The following is a 20299-nucleotide window of genomic DNA, read 5'->3' on the forward strand; positions in this document are numbered from 1 at the left end:
GTTTGTTTTTTAGACAGGGTCTCACTATGTATCCCAACCTGGCTTAGAAGTCATGGCAATCCTGCTTTAGCTTCCCCAGTGGGGATTATAGGCTTGCACCCTGTGCCTCACTAAAAATGAGCTTTATTGAGCTCTAATAGTAATACACTGCAAAATCCACCTTTCTTAAAATATTATTTGAAGACGCAGTGTGATCAGTAATTAAAGGTCCCCAGACTATCTTATAAAAGATACAGCTTTAATAAAACAGAAGGAAAAACTTACACCAGAATCCCAACCGTCCAGAACACTGGATCGAGAGAGGGCAGGGAAATGCACTCTCCAGGTTTATAGGTAAACTTTTGCAACACGCCCCACAGGCAGAATGTGATTGACCGAACTCCCCTATCATCTCCCCCTTTTTTTCTAAAATAAGACAGAACAAAACCAAATACCATTATATACAACAGAAACAAATAATAAATAAAAAATTACAAACAACAAACAATATTAAGCAAGAAGCATATAACAAAAGTTTTACTAAACATTCTATTTTAAGGAGTCTAAATAATGTAGAGGGTAACTACAACTATCTAATCTTCAACTCCATCAAAGATCTGAGAAGGGAAATAATTTTACTCAAGCAGCCCGGAAGTACAAGCAGGAAACTTCTGAAGTGTGCAACAAATGGAAGAGACAACTGAATACCTGGGCAATCACTGAAAGTCTCGTTTGCAATGTTTAATCAACCAACTTTGGCTGAGGCCTGATGTAACTGACACGCCATTTTTCAAAGGCAAGAAACTTTTTAGGACTCTCTCACCCTGTCTTGGCAAGATAAGACAATCCTGCTTTTATCCATTTACGGATATTCTGTAATTCTGTCAGTGTTTGAGGTATGGGCCTTTTCTTTGCCCAAAGGCCAAGGCAACACACCCCACAGACAAAATATGATTGGCTGAACTCTCCTATCAATTATTTATGCATATGAATAATCTATTTGCAAGTATGCCTGCATGACAGAAGTGGGCATTGGATCTTCTTATAGATCATTGTAAACTACCATATGATTACTGGGAATTGAACTCAGGACTCTGGCAAGAACAACCAGTGTTCTTCTTAATGGCCAAGCCATCTCTCCAGCCCTTGCAAAATCTGCCTTTTCATAGCTCTACGATCCAGTGACCATTTTGTGTGTATGTGTGTAGGTGTAATTGGGTAGACTTTTTATCTTGGTGAAACCATTAGCAACACATTGTGACCCACTCCTCCTGGCAGCTACTAATCTATTTCTGTCTACGGATTTGTATAATCTAACTTCAAAAAATTTTTGCACAGGTGTTTAATTAGTTTTATTTATAGAGTGGGGTGTAAGTGAAGACTATTCTTTTGTTTTTCTGGCCTTCCAGACCCGAATAATCACACAAAACTATATTAATTATAATGCTGTTTGGCCAATGGCTCAGGTATATTCCTAGCTAGCTTTTATATCTTAAATTTACCCATTTCTATTAATTTGTGTGTCGCCATGAGACTATGGCTTACTGGTAAGGTTCTGATGTCTTTCTCCTTCAGCAGCTACATGGCATTTCTTTGACTCCACCTATTATCTCTCTATATCTCTCTGTTTGGATTTCCTGCCTAACTTTATTCTGCTAAGCCATTGGCTGAAGCAGCTTTATTTATCAACCAATAAAAGCAACACATATACAGAAGGAAATCCCACACCAGCAGGGATCCCCCCCCCCCCAGTCTACAATGGTGACTAGGTAACATCATTAGGCAGTAATATCAGTTTAAAAGAAGTTTATTCAGAATCCTAAAATTACATGTGTTGGCACTCCTCAGGAAATGGTGAGCATAGATGGCAACAGCTCCTGTCTTAGTCACTCGGGAGCACTTTAGTTGCTGTTTCTGTATTCCATGATTTTGAAGACAAGGCCACTATTATTGAATTTCTGTTTATATAGTGCACATGCTTTATCTTTTTTAAAAAAATTTATTATTTCAGGGAAAGTTGTATTTTGAACTAGAAACTGGTGCTCCAGCATATACATGTGCCTAAAGTTGGGCTGTCTGCTCAAACATTTCAGGATTCTGTATATTGATCTTTCAGGATATACAGAAAAGCACTTCCTTCCCATCATGATAGAGCTGTTATTAGGATGCCATATCTTAGTGATAAACCAGACTTTAGGAGAATTAAATGGATACATTTTTGGTATTTTTCATCTCTAGTTCATCTCTTCCTCCTCCTTCATATGGTGTGTCTTGAGGTTACTGCTATTTCTCCCCTAATTCTACAAAATTCTCACCTGCAAGATCTACTTTAATTTGATTTTTGCTCACATCTTCTTATTTCTGCCTACATTGTCCACAAATTATAATTCAGAGAAAAAATGGATTTTTATTTCCCGTTAAACAAAGAACATTATTACTTGTATGAAGATTTACTAAGTCAGCTCAAGAAAATACCATCAACATGATCACTATTATATGGAAACATTCTATGTGATCTAGAGTAGGGTCTTTATTTCTAGATAAGGTTGAGAGCAGGCATGAAGCTGGAGCAGTAGCTGAGAGCTTACATTCAATCAGCAGAGAGAGAGAGAGAGAGAGAGAGAGAGAGAGAGAGCTATTTTCATATTTTAAATGAGGGGGTTGTAGAATTTATATATATTTTTTGTGTTTGGCCTCCTTCATTTTGTAGAATTGTTTCTCACCCCACTGCATTCATTCTTGTCATTCTCCCCTCTTCCATATCTCCCTCACTGCCTCCAATTAGTACTGGGAATTGAACCCAGAGCCTTGCTCATGCTTGACAAGCATTCTACCATTGAATTATATTCCCATCATTCTTTATGTCTTACTTTGAAACAGGGTTTTGCTGAGTTACCCAAGCTGGCCAGAAAAATCACTGTAACTGACACATCTGTCTCAGTCTCTGGAGTATCTGGGATGGCAGACCTGCACTAGTGTCCCAGCTGCTAAAATATATTAGGTTCATTCATATTGTGACATGGTAGATAGCTCACTGTACTGTTTAATGACACTCCATTTTACCATATTTTTGTTTATTCATTGATAAAAACATGAGTTTTGTTTATCCTTTTTTCAGTTGATGGTCATAAACTCTTTCTGCCCTTTGCTGTTGTGAATATCGCTGTTTGATATGTTTTCATTGTCTTGATTACATTCTTAGGAGCAGAACTGTTTAGTCAGATTATGTTATGGTTTCAATGAGAACTGTCTCCCATAGGCTGATGAGCTCTGAGTACTGATGCTGTTTGGGAAGGTTGTGGAACCTTTAGTGGGTGTAGCCTCACAGAATGAACTGGGGTCAGGTCCTGATGGCCTGCTTCCTATCTGCTTTGATTAAGTAAGCAATGTGACCAGCTGCTGTCACCTGCACTTTCCCTGCTATGGTGGAGTATCTTTTCAGACTTTGAGCCCAACTAAACTCTTCTCTGAACTAAGACATTTGAGCATAGAAACAAATATAAACAAGAAAACAAATATAAATCATCAACTTTAAAAGAATTTAAAAATATTTTATGTGTATGTGTATCATGTACATGCCTAGTGCTGAGGGAGGCTAGAAGACGGCATCAGATCTGCTGAAACCGGAGCTACAGAAGGTTGTAAGCCACCATGTAAGTGCTAGGAATTGAACCTGAATCTGGAAGTGCAGCCAGTGCTCTTTAACAATTTAGAGATCTCTCCAACTCCATGTCCAACTTTTTCAGAGAGGTTTTTTTCTTCTCTTTTTTATGTGTGCGGCGTGGAAGCCAGAGGTCAGTGTCAGATGTCTTCCTTTATTGCCCTCTACATTTTCCAGGCCAGGGACCCTCAAGGTCTCTGGAACTTGCTGATATTATGCTAGAATGACTGATCACTTAGATACAGTTTCTAACTCTCTCCACTGTGCCTGGATTTTTACATGGGTGTTGGGATCTGAACTCATGCCTTGTGCTTGCATGACAAGCATTTTACCAACTGAGCCCTCTTCCCAGCCCCAACCCTTTATTCTATACTTCTAAAGCACAGAGTGCAAAAGTTCCTTGATTTCAAAGGTGCATGCCAAGAGTGAGGCCAAATGAATGACCCAGAGTATTTCAGAATGGAAACTTTAATGCAGGAAACAAGATGGCATGGCGTGAAACTGAAAATAAGATACCGTGCCTGCCCCTGAGGGAGTGTGAACAGAATTTTCAGGAAAGTAAGGACAAAAGATGTAAGAGTGAAGTGAGTATGGGCAACAGGGTGCAAGAGGTGCTCACTCATGTGGCCTGAGTCACAGGTGTCCTTCTTTCACTTAAGCCACAGGGATGAGTTTTAGGATTGCTTGTTTGAAGGGCAACACAGAACTGCCTGAGGTATAGAACTGGAACTTCATATTCATTGTGTAGTACAGAGGCTTCTAACACAAAATGCTAAGTACTGTAAAATGGTGTGAATGTTCTGCAGTGGGTGCTCAGCAGTGAGAGGGAAGAGGTGTATTAGTTTCCACCGGCTGCTGTAACAATCTTCCTTCCATAAACTCAGGTGAGTAAAGTAGCACAGGTTTACTGTCTTACAGTTTGGAGGTCACAAATCTGAAGACAGCTTATTGTTACTTTCTGGTGGTTCGAGGGAATCCCTGTCCATATTTCTTTAGCCCATAGCTACCATATCCCTTAGCCCACAGCCCGTTCCTCTCAAAGCCAGTAGAGCTGACTTGCATTTTCCTCATAAAGGATCACAGGCATTAGCTCTTCTACCCCTTCCTTGTTTAAAGAATTCTTTTGAGAACACTGTTTAGGATAAAATTGGTGTGTGTGCTGTGACCTGCTTTAGAAAACTAGTAGTGAGAGAGAAGCTCTTGTGTGGCTATTTAGCAAATACCCCCTCATATAAGCCAGGGTGTAAATGCTGTAAATGTTGTCAGATCTTTAGCAACCTGGTTTTTCTCTGCAACTTTCATTCCCCCTTGTCAGTAACCAGACAGTTCCAGCTTGAGGGGATTGAAGTATGGGAAACACTGATGGCGAGGAGGACATTATTTTACTTACTACAAATGGAATCTGAAGTACTGTATATAATCTCCTGGTGGCATAGGAAGCACATGTCCAGGCAGTTGATGGAAGGAACCTATTTTGTTTGTTTTTCTCAGATAGTGATATAACTGATGGTATTTTTTTTTAGCTATGGTCAGACTACTGTAGGAAGAATTGTATATTTTTACAGAAGAATTGATCAGGTTGACACCAATTCTTGTCACTATGAAGAGACCAAAGCATACCACCAATGGAAATGACAGTACATGTGGTAAAATGTTAAGGGTGCTCTATGGCTACAGCCATAGGACTTAAGATTTAATGCAGAAGATGATGGGGAGGGAGAAAGGTTGAGAGTCCAAGTTGACATTGGCAGTGTTTGGAGCCTGGAGGAAAAGGATACCAGTTGGTAAGTCAGAATGCTGAAGACAACTTAAGGCTAGAGTAAGTTGACCCTGGACATAATGATTTCTGGGTACCAGACAGGGACCCAAATAGAAATATAATGCTATGCCTTAGCAACTATTTTATTTTATTGCTGTGAAGAGACACCATGACTATGGCAACTCTCATTTAATTGGGGCTTGCTTACAGTTTCAGAAGTTTAGTCCATTGTCATCATGGCAGGAAACTAGTCGCACTCAGGCAGACATGGTGCTGGAGAAGGAGCTGAGCGTTCTACATCCAGATCTTCAGGCAGCAGGAAAAGAAGCCACTGTGCCTGACTTGGGCTTTTGAAACCTTCAATCCTACCTCGAGTGACACTTCCTCAAACAAGGCCACATATACTCCAAAAAGACCACACCTCCTAATCCTTCTTAAGCAGTACTGTTTCCTAATGACTAAGCATTCAAATATATGAACCTTTGGGGGCCATCCTTATTCAAATGTTCCCATACTGACCTATTTCATACATGTTGACTGGGTCAAACCCCAGTGCAGCCCTGGTCTGCTTGGAATGGGGAATCCATATGCAAGGCTCCAGGTCTCCATCTTTGAATGTAGTGGCTATTACATAAGGCAGTGATGGAGGCGGTTCTGAAGCAGCAATGCCAGATGGTTCTGTGAAGTGGGCAGGTCGAGGCTCAGTGTTGCATCTGTAGAGTTTATTGAGGTTATTGTTTTAACACAGCAGATGTAGAAAGCTCCTTTGGTGATTCACATGGTTCTAATCTGGGGCCTCTTTTTCTCATTTATGTTGTCATATTTAAGAAGTCCTAGTGTCTGTGTAGAGACATATGCTCAGGCTTTGACTTTTCATAGTTGGTCCAGCTATAACCACCATCTTGGTTATTGATCAAGTAAAACATATGGTGACCATGTGATACATCATCCAAAAATAGACAATTCTGAAATAGAATCACTATTAATAATGATCCTTCTGTCATTAGTGCCAGCTTCTGAAATGGCAAGACTTTGTGATATCTTCCTAGTCCCTTCCATCTGTAGCATTTCATCAGTCTACAGTATGACAAAATACTGTTTTTCTAGTAAGCTGACTTAAATTTTTGCCTCAAAGGCTAAACTCTCAAGAATGTAAAGAAAACATGGTGTTCAGAGTCATTACCCTTCCAACTTGCAGAATACTGAGGACATGTGTTTTTAAACTAAACTTGCTTGCTAAAATTTGAGATGAATCCATATACACCAAATGACTATTCTTTATGTACAGGACTTGAAGTTATAGAGGAGACAAAACAGACCCTACTGGGTCTAGAGAGATATATAGCTCAGTGGCTAGGAACACTTCCTGCTCTTCCAGAGGACCTAGTTCAACACCATCCATAATTGCAATTCCATGACATCTGACACCCTGCTCTGACCTCTGTGGGTACCAGGCATGCATTTGGTTTACATATACATACATGCAGGCTCATGAATGCAAAATAAAACCTACGAACAAAATAACTACAGAGACAGAGAAAGACAAAAGATAGACACTTGCCTTATTCTAGCCAGAACAGTAGAGAGGACATTTGCTATCAATAAAGAAATGACATCACCTTTGCTGTATCTGCTTGGTCAAAGTCACTTAAGTCACTAGGTTCTTATCTCAGAGGAGAAGATTCATTTAGTCACTGTCTTCATATAGATGAGGGAGGAGCAGGCACAAGGAAGAGTCTATTCAGGGTAACCAGAGATACTGCAATTGAAGTTTGATGCCTCTAATTTGCATCTTGTAATGATCATGTTGCTAGACTGAAACGTTAGTCATAATTTGCTCATTATGGTTTTTCCTTCCAAAATTCCCAAACCAAATTTATGTAAATGTTTTAATGCTAGATGTTTCAAAATTATTTCCCAAGAAATAAGGATTTTTTTTATGCACCCACCAGCTATTGTTGACAATCTTAAATCTATTGTCTCATAAGTATGACTTTGCAAATAATCCCCAGACATTTGTGTAATAAATGGGAATATAGATTATTTAAACATCATCCTGGAATATAATGTCATTGTGTAGTGTAATCTTGTTATTAGGTATGATTTTCTAAAACATTATTAGATTGTGAAAACCAAGCTTTGGGTTTTACTGTATACGGGATTCTGTTGTAAGAAGCCACTTGTTTGTTACCAGCTGCTCAGCCCCGAAATAAACACACAGAAACTGTATTAATTAAATCACTACTTGGTCATTCACGTAGCGTATTGCTAGCTGGCTCATATCTAGAATTAACCCATCTCTATTAATCTGTGTATTGCCACGTGGCTGTGGCTTTAAGGCAAGATTCCAGTTTGTCTGTTCCCAGCTACGGCTACATGAAGTCTCCTGACTCAGCCTTCTTTCTCCCAGCATTAGTTTAGTTTTCCCTGCCTCACTCTATTCTGCTAAGCCACTGTCTGAAACAGCTTCTTTATTCATTAACCAATAAAAGCAACATATACAGAAGAACTTCCCACACCAGAATCCAGACATTTTTTGATGGCTGAAAATTTCATACTTGGATGCCAGGTGTGGTGTCCCGTGCCTGAAACTTCAGCATTCAGAGGTAGAAACAACAAGAATGCTGAAAGTGGTAGGCCAGTGCTGGTTCACATAGCAAGTTCTAGGTCAGTCAGAACTACAGAAGGAGAACCTATCTCAAAGGAAAGGAAAGGAAACAAATCAGTAGTGGGTGTTTGACTCAGTTAATATACCTCTGGGTTTGTTCCCCAGCACTCCATAAAGATATGGTAGCACATACCTATAATAATGCTGGAGCTTAGTTGATGGCAGGTGATAAGGAATTCCAGATTCTCCCTGGCTTCTTAGAGAGTTCACGGATACCTTGAGCCACATAGTGAGAATCAGCTTCAAAAGAACAACAAAGAAATCTGGGGGTACAGTTAAGTGATAGAGCAGTTTCCTAGAACATGCGGAGCCTCAAGTTTAATCTCTATTACTGTAATAACAAAATTGTAAAAATAGATAAACAAAAAATTTTAAAAATTGTTCTTGCTTTCATTTATTATTACTTATAGCAAGTTGAAGGCAATGGCAAAAGACCTTGATCTAGCCACATTATGGGTTACCAAGCGAATGTTAAAAATAATATTATTGATATTTTCCTGCCAGAGAAGGGAAATATACCATGATCATGAAGGTGGTCTTCCCAGCGTGAGGCTTCTCCATTGCACCATGGATGTACTGGCCCCTGTGATTTCCCCAAAGGTGGGAAACTCATAGTAGAGGACTGCATTCTCACTCTCCCCTTAAAAAAAATTTAAAAAATTACAGAATTGATATACTTATTGGCACCAAAATGTGATTGCAAGATACAGCAAGATATTTGTGCAAACCCCAGGGACAGGCAGGCAGCTAGCTCATTTGGGCCTGTGAGTGCTTCTGCAGTAAACCAGGCAGCAGTGATCTGCACTGTAGCCACTCAGATTTTGTTTGCTTAACTGTTTTTTGGTCTTGCCCAGTTAGCGAGGATTGAGGGTTATTGAAAAAACTGCCCCTTTTGTTTACTAAGCCTAGCTTGTTCCTACTTCAGAATGTTTTCTTTCTGGGACCTGTGGACGAAATTTTATGAAATTTTATACATGAATAAAAAGTCTAGAAGCGGAGTTTCTGATAGTCTGTCTTTACGGTTGAACAAGCAACTCATTGTCTTCCCTTGGTAGACTCCTGAGAAACCAAGAATACGTTCTGTGGTTCCCATCCTCCTGGTACAAAATTGTGTTCACTGGCAGCCTTTATACAGTGCCTTCTTGTTGACTTCAGCTTCATTTTCCTGCTGTGGTTCCCTTCTGTTTGCTGTGGTCCATCTTGTTATTTCATTTTTGCTATTTTGTATGCGATTGTGAGAGCCATGATCATTTCCCCCCTCTTTTCCTGGGTGCAGAAAGATAAGGATTTCACTGGCTGAGACGGTTGTGGTTTCTTGGAGGTTGTTATCTGGCAGTAGCTTTTGAATTCTGGTGTGTTAGCTGCATGCATCCTATTTTAATCTTGCTTCCTGTGGAAGTGCCTCAGGGACACAGTGTATTTCTAAATTTAGTGTGATGGATACTGGATCACACACAGTTTCTGCCAGACCCTAGGCAAAGCCTTGGAGGTCGTTCAGGTCTGCACATGAAGGATAAAGTTCTTCAAAAGTAGTTCTTACAAGAAAGATTCTTAGTGACTGACAAAGCACCCAAATCATTGAATTTTAATGCAATTAAAAGGGTCTTGGGGACTGGAGAGATGGCTCAGAGGTTAAGAGCACACTGCTGCTCTTGCAGTGGACCTGAGTTTAATTCCAGGCACCATGTCAGATGACTCACAGTTCTAACTTGAGGGGATCTGATGCTCTTTTCTGACCTCTGTAATGTGTATACACAAACAAATTAAAAAAAAAATTTGGAGGCATTAGATTGCATACACTTCAGTTATTTTCTGTCTCCTTACCTGCTAGAGGGTGATATTTCTTTAAACAGTATTGAAATTTGTACGTTAGTAGGCTTCATGAAGTTTACAGAAAAGCAGAAAATGAAAGTGAGGTATTAGAACTAAAATAGTTCACAGGAATTAGATGGCCTGGTGGGTCAAGTGCTGTAGTTCAGATCCCTAGCACCCATGTAAAAGGTGGCTGTGTTAGCATAACATGCATCTGTAACTTCATAGCTGGGGGTCAGAGATACATAGACACTGGGGACTTGCTTGTCAGGCAGTCTTGCCCAATTGGTGAGCTTCAAGTTCACTTAGAGACTCTCCAAACAAACATGGAGAACAATAGATGAAGACACCTGATATAGACTCTGATACACACACACACACACACACACACACACACACACACACACACACCCTACCTATACCCCCATGCCCCAAAAGCAAAGAAAGAGCTACAAGTTCTTCAGTGTCTCCATTGAGATAGATACAAGAAATTAGTACAGAAAGAACTTTTTCTTGATGTAAGAAGGGAAAGTTTGGAGTAAGATACTTTATCAATTCTTCAGTATCCTTGATACTTCTTTTTTAAAAAACTCTTTTAAATGATAGCTAGTAATGATGTCTTTCAATTGATTGCTTAGTTATTTATTTTTCTACACAGCCTATTTGTTTGCTTTGGCACACAGTCTTGCTCTGCATTCCAGGCTGCCCTCAAACTAGCGATTCTCCTGCCTCTACCTGCTGAGTGTTGAGGTGACAAGTGTGTGCTGCCAGTTTGACCAGCTGATATTGATGAGCTAGGAGCAACACTATGTGTTTTCAATATATCTTTTATTTCTCCCAGCACCTGGGTAATAGAGGTGCCCCTCATTGTGTTTTAAGAGGAAAATAGGTAATGAGAGTCACCCGCCCCCCATCCGCCACCAGGTTTTTGTTTGAGTGATCTAGTGCTGATTGACAAGGCTGAAAATTCTTCATATACACAATGAAGTTCAATCCCAAAACCAATTTTAGATATATAACATTCTCTACATGCCACAAAGGATTCTCTAGGCTCTTCAGTGAATGTGGTAGAAGCTATCCTCTAACATTGTGTCATCTTTCAGGAAGTCATTTACTCTATATAGACAAGAAATAGAAGGCCCTGAGCATGCTGGACCCTGGGATGTTAAGCCAGCTGGTTTTGTGTCAGCTTATCTGACCTGGGATCTGTGCTCTTAATTCCTAGAGAGAATAGAGTCATAAAAACTGTCTACTTCATACCCAGAGACAAAGACTCAGAGACCATGGTGCTCCTTGAGGGTTCTTTTCAGTTTTGAATCAAGGAACTAAAAGGGTGTATTCTACAAAGAATAAATCTGGCAAGACTGCCCTGGACTCTGCTTAAGAAGCAGAGGGTTTGGTAATGGGTGTGAAGGACAGAGGTGATGACTGTGCTGCAGGTCTGAACAGGGTAAGTTCTCTCCAAGGGTATGAGACTAGGCAATGGGAAACCTGTTAGGAGACCTGCTTAGTTACCCTGGACAAAGAATGAAGGATGGGTGGGTCTAGACATATGGCATTCACAAAACTGGTGAGCACAGATTGCAAAGCTGTGGATGAAGCCAATCTGCCAGTTTGCTGATCATAGGAAATCATTGTCTGTGTTCATTTTTCTCCCTACCTTCCTCAGATAATAACTGCATGTTTGTGTCCTTTTAGCCCTTCACACTGTCCACAGTGGAATGCACCACTTCAATAGAACTAAAAATAGTTGCCCCCTCTCCCGTACGTGGGGCACTTAGCTTAAGTAGATTCCTAATAAAGCTTGTGTTACATTTTCTTTTTCCTATGCCAACTACATATGTGTAAGAAAATGGAATGTATGTTACCACAGTAAGAGTTTAACAATAATACAAGAGTTGTAACAGTATACTATGATAAGAGCTTCATGAATGTGAATTTCCCTTACGATATCATTATATGGTACCCACTGTTCTTGTGATGCCTTTGTAATAAAGTGAAATAAGGTGGGTAAGCAAGTTTAGCATGAATATTATTATTAAGTAAAATAAGAAATATTTGATTATATGAGTATTGTAGTGCTATGTATGACAAGTTGTGTAATAATGGATGCCCTCTAATTGACCAATGTGGTGGGGGCATGTATAGTGTAGATGTGCTGAACTAAGGGTTGAATCTTACTTTGGATGAGACGGGGACAGCACAAGAATCCATACAAATCGTAGTTGTGTGCCATCTAAAACAAAGAAATTGTTTGGTTGCAAAATTTTGCACTTAATATTTTTAGATCACATACAGCTGAACCAAACACCTCAGATAAGGGAGAACTGCCGTATGTGATTATAAGATTTGTAACAGCGACCCTACTTTTCTACCATTACACACTAAGAACATTTTCGTGTTCAATTGTAGTAACCACTGTGGAGACTACACTCATCCATGCGTGTGATGCACACACACATGCAGAGAGACACCATACATATATAATAAAAAAATAAATAAGAGTGCAGTCCACTACAGTGTGGCTGCTGTGTCAGTGCCAGTTATAGCCTGAGGTCTGCCCTCAGTGGCTTACTTTGGCAAGGACTCATTTGTTAAAAGTCTCATAGCTTTTCCAAACAGTGCTACCAGCTGGAGACCAAGTATTTAAATACGTGAACAGGTATCTTGGAGCTGACTTTACCAGCTGCAGATGTTTCAAAGCTGCTGGCCATGAATTCTTTCAGCCTACACTGGCTGGGAATGCAGCTGCTTTTTTTTTTGTTTGTTTGTCTATATCTAAATGACTGTTTTCCTGCCTGGGATTAGAGGAAGGCAACACACCAAAGAGTTAGAATCCTCAGTTTCCCTTTCTCTTTGTTCTTTCCCCATCAGCCATGAAGCCCTTTAGGTTTTCCCTGGGATGAGAATATGTAGACATGAAAACAAGACTGTTCTACATGCAAAAGACACAGAGGATAAGTGAGAATTGCTGCTGTTCTCTGAGATACCACAGGAAGCTCACAGTTCAGTGGACATGGTTTAGCAGTAGGAATCATGCATGGTGGACACACTTACTCATAGTCATGGCTTCTTAGCCTACCCACATTGGAAGCTAATGTAGGGATTGCAAGCTCAGCTTGCTCTGGAGTGTGACTTGAGGTATTACCTGTGCTGGTATAGATATGAGCTCTCTGGAAGTCAGTTGACCATGGTTCTTTATATGCATGTGCACGTGTATGTTTGAATTTGTCCACAGGACTATTTGTTACTTGAAAGTAGGAACATTTCACGTTCTGATAACCCTCATCTCTTGTCTGTGCCCAGTGAAAGCCATCTCTTCCACCTTATGCTTTCCCTACCTTATGCTCTTAGACCAGAAAATTCTAAACAGACTATTTATGTCCTTTAGGGGTGCTTTCTGTATCTGGGAAACAGCTGTTTCAATTGGCACAGTCAGGGTGACTATGTAGGCTACTATGCAGCCCAGACTAGTCTTGAATGTAAGATTCTTCTGTTTCTGGTCTCTAATTCCTGGGATTTAAGTTGTGTACCACTGCGGTCTGCCCATTTAAAATTATTTTAGTCTTACCTTGACTTGAAAGATCTTCAGTTTTCACTTGATGTTCTTTTGGATGACAGACGAGGTTGTGTTAGCACTGAGAAGGTTCTTGGGGGGATTTCTGTAACTGAGAAATGTCATTTATAGGCTGCTCCTGAGCAGTCTGAAATCAGGATAAACTCTGAGCAGGTTTGTGTGAACTGTCTCTCTGTGTACTTTATGTAGAGGTATAGTTATTAAGTTTATCAGTGACGGCTTCCTGCCACCGTATGTGGTTGTTAGTAAAGCTACAGTATGCTCCTATGGTATAGTTGAGGAGCTCTTCAGTGGGTATGTGCAAAGGAATGCGTCCTTAGATTTTGCTGGGTGGGTATCAATAGAGTATGTGCACTGGAAGCAACCTAGTTGTGATACCACAGATGATAAAACTGTATGGGGTCACTGTCTTATATGTGGTCCTTTGTTGACTAAAGCGTCTACATGCAGACTGACTAGACTTAACTAAATCACCTCTTTCCAGTAATAAGATGCTGATAATATATACTTCAGCATGTGTATTAGTTGACATTTTTACCTTACTTTGGCTATTATTCATTAACAGGTAATTGAAGATAGACGAGAAGTCTGAAAGAAAAGGATTTGCCTGCGTTTACTTCTGAGTAAGTGAAATGGTAAAACGGTTTCTCACTATGTAGTAAATTAACATGTCAGCCTTCCTGTATTTCCTGAGCTTAAAAAAAATAAATGTGAGTTAAGAGCATTGCCTGGTTTTCCAAAGGTCCTGAGTTCAATTCCCAGCAACCACATGGTGGCTCACAACCATCTGTAATGAGGTCTGGTGCCCTCTTCTGGCTTGCAGGCATACATGCAGGCAGAATATTGTATACATAATAAACAAACAATACAAATACTTAAAAATGAATTTAAATAAATAAATAAATGTGACTATTGGCTTTCTGCACTGGAAATGGTGATTTACCAACATTTGTTGCAATTGGCTGATTTTACTAGCAAATGGTTGAGAAGGAGAAGGAAACAAGGATGAGCAATATCAGCAGTAGTTCATAACAAACGGCTTCACATTTTTTTTCTTAGATGTGCTGGACCTGGCACCCTGGACCTTGTACATGCTAGCAAGGTACCAAGCTGCACTCCTAAACACATAAAATCTTTAGTTTAGCTTTAAGAAGTTGGAGATTTATATCTTTTTAAAAAAAATTTGCAGTACTGGGGATTGACGGTCTTATGCATGCTGCAGGTGTTTTGTCACCAAGCTACACCCTCAGTCCTGTATCAGTTTTAGAAAACAAATATGGAGAGTGACCACAGTGTGTGTACTTTTCAGTGGAGCATAGCTACTGATCTCTTCTGCCATGTACATATGAAGTTCTTATTTTACCCTGACTTTTAAAAACAAATTGAAAGCACTTGGCTCTGATTTCTATATCCCAGGCTTTCAGATGCTCCTCATGAAATTAGTGTAGAAGTGAACTAAGCCTTGAAAGTCTGTGTATGTCAGCCAGATTTTTCCATAAACATGTTTTGGCCAGATTCTGAGATAGCATGGTTAGTAAATGGTTTCTGGGGAAGCATTTTTCATCAGTGCTGGTATGGGTTGTTTATGAAAACAGAGGGAGGCAGCCTCTGGTAGAATGGGACCTTTGGAAGCTGATATGCTCATTGTCCTTCCTTTGTCACTTAGCTTCAATTGAAAGCATCTGTTATAGGCACTTTTAAGGAAGAGTCTTATTGCTGGCAGTCCTTGACCTGTTACTTCTGTCTTGTTGAGAACACAGAGTTCTGTGATGTAGATTTGAGTTTATTTGGAGTAGGAGCCAAGGGTGTGAGTGCAGGGTATGTCTGGGTGTATGCCTTTTGTTAAGCACTTCCCACCTAACATTTGTCGGTTCTTGGTAGCAGCTTTTCTGAGATGAGATAGTTCACCCATTTGATGCACACAGTTCAGTGATTTTTACTATATTCATTCATATCCCCACCATAATGTTTACAATATTTTACCAATCCCTAAAGAAACTCTGTTACCAGTCTCTCCCCAGCTCATGGGCACCATACACCTACTTTCTGCGTGTGCATTTGCCTAGCCTTTTGTGTGTGCTGGTTTTCCACTCGAAGACTGTTTTCAAGGACTAAAGTGTGGTTTGGTATCACTGTTTCATTTCTTAGTAGACTCAAATTCTATTCCATCATCTGCTCATTCATGCATCATGCATTCATGCACACGTTTTTGAAACTTTCTCTTTTCCTGTGGTGATGGATACTACACTCAGGGAATTGCACATGCTTGAGCAGCAGTCTACCAATGAACTGTGTTCTCCAAGCCTTTTTATTTTTTCTTATTGATAAGACATAAGGTCTTTCTGTGTTGCTCAGCATGACCTCTAACTCATACTCATTCTTTACCCTCTGGAATGCAGGTATGTATAACCATGCTGCTCAAAACCTTTTACTTTGAAACCTGGGAAAACTCAACAGAGAGTTTCAAACATAATACTGTGATTTCCTGTCCTTTACCTTTTCTAGTAGTAATCACATTGTCCTGTTGTCCTACACGACAATCTGTCAGTATATGTACCTTTGAGTGTGCGTTTATGAAAGAGAGAGAGAGAGACAGACAAATACACGTGTGTGCGCGCACACACACACGGGGGGCAGATTCTTACAATATACAGTACTTCAGGAAGGAGTGACATGTCCTTAGATCCTCTAATGTGCGTGCTCTCAGTGTAACTGTACATTGGGAAAATAATTACCATACTATATTAGTTCATTCAGGTTGAACTAAAATCCTCCCCTCTAAATACATACCCTTTTTCCTCATTAGAATACATGCGGGCATTTAAAAAATAATAATAAAATAAGCTAAAATAATAATAAACTGGAGTAGTATGAAACAGACTGAGAAAAGAAAATGAACCAAAGAAAAGTACAAGAATCACCTAAATGCTCACACACACACACACACACACACACACACACACACACACACACACACGTTGGCTTGAAATCCCATAAAAACACAACATAGGAAACCATAATATATACTCAAAAGACTTGTAAGGAGGGGAAAAGATAATGCCCAGTCAAAGCATTATGATACAAGCAGGGAACCTCCAAAAATACCATTGAATTTGTTTTGTATTGGCCAACTACTGCTAGGCATGGGGCTTGCCTTTCAGTGTGGTTTATATACTCAGTGAGATGCAATTGGGCAAAATTAATTTTCCTTTGCAAGTAGTTATCAGTTAGTGACAGCTTCTAGGTTAGGGATTGGGGATTTGCATCCACTTCTCTCAGTTCTAAGGATTCCATCTGATGCAGACCCCTATATACTCAGTGCATGCTCAAACTCTGTGAGTTTGTATATCTGTCGATCCTGTTAAGTGTTTGGAAGAAACTGTTTTGGTGTCTTCCTCCCCACTGGTTCTTAGAGTTTTTTTGCCTCCTCTTCCGTACCATTCCCTGATCCCTGAGGGGAGGAATTTGATGGCAACATCTCATTTAGGGCTGAGTATTCTAAGGTATCCCACTCTCTGCATAATGTCTCGCTATGGGTCTCAGTATTTGTTCCCATCTGCTGTAGGAGGAAGATTGCCTGTTGATGACTGAGCAAGGCACTGATGTATGTGTTCAGCAGAATGCCATTAGTAATCATTTCACTGTTATGTTTCTTTAGCAGAACAGTAACATTTGGTTTTTCACCAGGTCTCTGGTCTCAGGTTCTTGACCACCCAAGCAGCATTGAATGTAGGTTCCATCTCATGGTGTGGACCTTAAATTCAATTAGTTATCGGTTGGTTACTTCCACAAGCTTTTCATTACCAATACACCAGAGTATCTTGCAGGCAAGTCACTACTGTAGATCAAAGTTTGTACCTGGGTTGGTGTTTACCTTTCTCCTCTGGTTGTGTGCAGAGTAACTTCCAGTAACATGGACATTAGTTAGTAGAGGTCAAGGCCCTAGGTGTGCACCAGCTTGACTTCTCCATGTTCAGTGAGTTATGTAGGTACTGTCTTCAACAATAGGGCTTTTGCATCAGTCTGTGGAAAGCAATCAATAGCCTTGGCAATTGCCTGCATTGTGTGGGGTGTCCATGGAACCTCATTGGCCAACAACTATGTTAGACATTATCCATTACTGGCATGGAGGTTTCATTTGGTGTGAGAAATGTCTAGTTGGGATTTTGTCTCTCCTGTTATTTTGTGATTCCATTTAGATTACTTTCATATACATATGTATTTTAAGAAGCTTCTACTGTATTAGGTTTCCGTATGAGCCCTCATATGGCCATTAGTTTAAGCTATCCCTTCCCATATTCCCTCCCTTGTCCCCTCTTTCTGTCCCTTCTCCATTTGACATTCTCCTTCTATACCCTGCCCCCATTTATTCATAACTATCCTATTTCCCTTTCCTAGGGAAATTCATCCCTCCCCTCTAGTCCTTTATTCTTAAAACTAACCGCTGTGGGCCTATGGATTGTAGCTTACTTATTGAAGATTTAAGAGCTAACATCCACATATAAATGAATACACAGCATTTTTGTCTTTCGGGGTCTGTGTTACCTCACTCAAGATGATTTTCCCCCAAGCTCTGCGTGTTTATGTGTGAATTTCATGATTTCATTTTTAATGGCTTTGTAACACTCCATCCTGTAATTGTACCACATTTTCTTTATCCATTCTTCTGTTGAGGGACATGTAGGTTGTTTCCTATTTCTAGATATTATGAATGAAGCAGCAACGAGCATAGTTGAGCATGTGTCTGTATGGTTAAGATGAAGATTCTTTGGCTATATGCCCAAGACTGGTTTAGCTGGATCTTGAGTTAGATGGATTTTCATCTTCCTGAGGAACCACCACATTAATCTCCATAGGGGCTGACTTTACACTCCCACCAGCAATGGAGGAGTGTTCCTCCTAATCCACATCTTCACCAACATGAGCTCCTACTTGTTTTATTGATCTTAGTCATTCTGACAGGTGTAAAAGGGAATCTCATAGTTGTTTTAATTTGCATTTCCCTGATGACTAAGGACGTTGAACATTTCTTTAAGTGTTTCTCAGCCATTTGAGTTTCCTATATTGAGAATTCTGTATTTGTCCATGTATCCCAATTTTTAATTGGGTTGTTTTTTGATATCTAGTTCTTTGTCCATTTTGTATATTAGTCCTCTATTGGATGTGTAGTTGGTAAAAAACCTTTTCCCATTCTTTAGGCTGCCATTTTGAATGGCAGAGTCCTTTGTTGTGTAGAAGCTTCTCAGTTTCATGAAGTTCCGTTTATGAATTGCTGATCTTAGTGGCTGTGCTAATGGTGTTATGTCAGAAAGTCTTTTCCTGTGTGTGTCCATTTTTCTATATTTTTTGAGAATGCCTACTAAAGTCTATTACCCATTTTAAATCAGGCCATTTGTGCAAAGATTTACTTCAAAGATAGATCTGTTATGGCTGCACATGGGGACAGGAATTTGAGGTGAAACATGTACTCTCATGGAAAATTCTAGACTGCTTTTCTCAAACACTTCTTTCATAATTCATTTTCAAAATTCTCTGCTGCTGTTTTAGGGCAAGTTCTACCTTTTTATGCCCTCCAGCTTCCAAAGGAAAGAACAATAGAAGAATAAAAGCAGTAGAAGCTTCTCTAATGGTTCTTTTTGTTGTTATAGTGCAAACATGATCTCATCTGCTGACCTCCCATCACAAGATGTTTGCCAGGACCCTCTTTTCAGGACTGAGTAACAGTCCTCTGTCTGTCTTCCTTTATTCTACCCTAATCAGACATTCTTGTTTCCCATCCCATGTAAGGTTACTTCCATGAAGAGCTGTAGACTTTGGCTTTGTGTGGATGAGTTGCATGACTCTTGCAATCAGGGTGATGAGGTTTCGTCTTCATATGAAAGGGTTCTTGATTAGTCTGAAATGTGGTATCTACTTCTTAGCAGGTTGCATCTGACTGGAACCCCAGCTCTGTATTTGCATTTGACTCAATTTCAGCCTGTTGTCAGTATCTGTAATCCCAGAGGTATTACATTTATTGGCCAAAGGTTTCATTTTATGTACATGGAATAATTGAGACAGACTTCTTTGCTATTTTGGTATGGAGCTGTAGAACATGTCCTGATCTTCATTCACTGTTCCTTTGCCCAGCACAGGATGCCTCCTCTCCCAGGCTGGGGAAATGGTGCAGCCAGAAAAGCTCTTGCTATGCACGCTTTATTCCTAGCACCTGTTTTCGAAAAGCTCCATGAGGCAGAGTGGAAACTGTAATACCAATGCTGGGGGCAGGATGCCTAGAGCTCATGGGCCAGCGACTCTAGCCAGTGGTGAAATCCAGGTGGGACAAGAGACCCTGTGTTGAAGAAAGCGGAGTGTGCTTGAGGACCATACCCAACACCTGTCTACCTATGGCCTACAGGCATGTTCACACACACACACACACACACACACACACACACACACTAGCCTGCTTTGTAGATACAGGCAGGGATTTTAGTATATTAGTTTGTGGTAACCTACGTTTCATCTGACTCTTGGTTGAGAATGGAGAATACATAGGAAGCAAGTGTGCAGCTCTTTGAAATAATGAAAGTAAGCTGCAGGTGCTGGGGAGATGGCTCAGGAGATAAAGCGCATGTGCATACATGAGGACTAGAGTTTGGATATTCATCACCTCATACAAAATAACTACTGTACGATGACCCACCTGTAACCCCGGGGTTTGGGAGACAGAGATGGGATTCCAATGGAAAGCTAGTTTGCTAGAATAGCCAAATTGGCAAGCTTTAGTTTCAGTGAGAGACTTTGTCTTAGTAAATAAAGTAGGGAGTGATCCAGGAAAACAGCTGACACCTATCCATTACA

The 20299-nt window shown here is 40.2% G+C and overlaps 1 protein-coding gene and 1 pseudogene across 28 annotated transcripts in view; one reads left to right on the forward strand and one right to left on the reverse strand.

The window, feature by feature from the left end:
• The window catches only part of Tbl1x (transducin beta like 1 X-linked), a 161071-nt gene that overhangs the window by 59144 nt on the left and 81628 nt on the right, over window positions 1-20299 (forward strand). For all 28 annotated transcript variants that reach the window (XM_085685030.2, XM_085685035.2, XM_085685028.2 and 25 more), the window contains one exon: window positions 14022-14079. The gene's annotated coding sequence lies outside the window, so the exon portion shown is untranslated. The remainder of the gene's footprint in view (window positions 1-14021; window positions 14080-20299) is intronic.
• On the reverse strand, window positions 1862-8628 carry LOC146889057 (ubiquitin-conjugating enzyme E2 K-like; annotated as a pseudogene).

Source organism: Myodes glareolus, chromosome X, assembly GCF_982192425.1.
Source record: "Myodes glareolus chromosome X, mMyoGla1.1, whole genome shotgun sequence".
Taxonomy (NCBI): domain Eukaryota; kingdom Metazoa; phylum Chordata; class Mammalia; order Rodentia; family Cricetidae; genus Myodes; species Myodes glareolus.